Raw genomic sequence first — 1,509 nt, forward strand, 5'->3', positions numbered from 1 at the left:
GACAAGCGATGGTTTTGAAGTGCACCTTTGTGTGCTGGCTCCAACAAGCTAACTGAAGCCCGGTCCGGTAGGTGCAGTCCCCCAGGGCTTTCTGACCTTGTGGAAGTCACGAGTCTTCTCCCAAACAAGTCCTTACTAGTCCCTAAAAACATATGGCTAAATATTCACTGGCCTCGTACAGTCTTGTGAGCAGGACAGGTTTTGATAGCAGCTGTAGTTTTGATAGCAGAGCACACTGTCGTTTGTTCATCTCCAGAAGTCACTGGCTATTGCTGCTGGCATTTTAATAAACGAGGCAACTGGTTCCAGGGGAGAAAATGGCATCAGAATCTGGTCTTCTGTACAGTGAGAAGTAATACATTGCACAGCAGATATTTTTCATGCCTTTCTAATTTAAATACTACATTTACAGCTAGTGTAAATGAGCCCTGTCCTCAATTCTCTTTGTGTTTTCCTTTAAATGCTAACCTTCGCAGTGCTGGGGTCTCACAGCAGCTGACGGTATACTTGTGATCTGACAGAGACTGAATTAAACCAGCCAGCCTCTAATTTCTAAAGATAAAGATCAGAGTGGGTGGTAGAATTTCATATTTTCTTTGTTTTTCTAATGACTTCTGGCTGAGTCATGTTGGCAGAGAAAAAACCCCAAACTCTAGCTTCTAGAAAGGCTCTGTGTGAAATGACATCAGGGCTGTCTACTAAGTTCAGAGAACAAGACTCACCTCCCTAGGGCCTGATGCTGCCCGCTCTGCAGGAGCCAAGAATTTCACTGGCCGGGAGGGACCAATCTCTTGCCTGGGAAGCTAACAGCTCATGCAGCTTGGGACAGGGAAGCTACTAGCTCTTCAGGCAGACTCACAGCAGCCTTTGGATTAAATGTTAAATAAAGAAAACTTGGTTTTCTGACACTTTAATTGACAGAAAGTTGGTTTTAAAATAAAATCTACTACAGCAATGCTATCATTACCTCAGTAAGAGGTAGTCACCTCAAACCTGCTCTAGAAGGAATAACTTTTTCAGATAACTGAGATGTAAATTAAAAGACCCCACTAAAACCTGAACATAAGCTACATTGAGGAAAGTAGAATTGACATTTTGCAGGCTCCACAGAAACTAAATTGAAAACCAGCACTATTTGGATAGCTACCAGGAACCGTGCTCTTTAGCCTGACCATGTCACAGCAAAATCACCAACATGAAGAAAGCATTTGTTTCATCACGGAGTAGTTTCCGTGGCAGTGCGAAAAGGCTTCCTGAGCAATGCACGGTTACAGACTCAACATGGGATTTCTGCAGTTCTCAAGCACTTTGCCACGATTAATTCTAGCTGAGCTGGGTCTTAACAGCTCCAGCTTGTGTCAGGAATTAAACAAGAGCAGCACCTCTCTGCAGGAATTACTCAGCATCTCAGAAAACACAGGGCTATTATTGTTAGGCCAAGAAACAGCTCCCAGACTCGACATCTTGCAAGATCAGACTTTTTTTTTTTTAATACCCCCCCCCCACCAT

This window comes from Buceros rhinoceros, unplaced genomic scaffold, assembly GCF_000710305.1.
Source record: "Buceros rhinoceros silvestris isolate BGI_N320 unplaced genomic scaffold, ASM71030v1 scaffold9119, whole genome shotgun sequence".
NCBI classification, from domain to species: Eukaryota; Metazoa; Chordata; class Aves; order Bucerotiformes; family Bucerotidae; genus Buceros; species Buceros rhinoceros.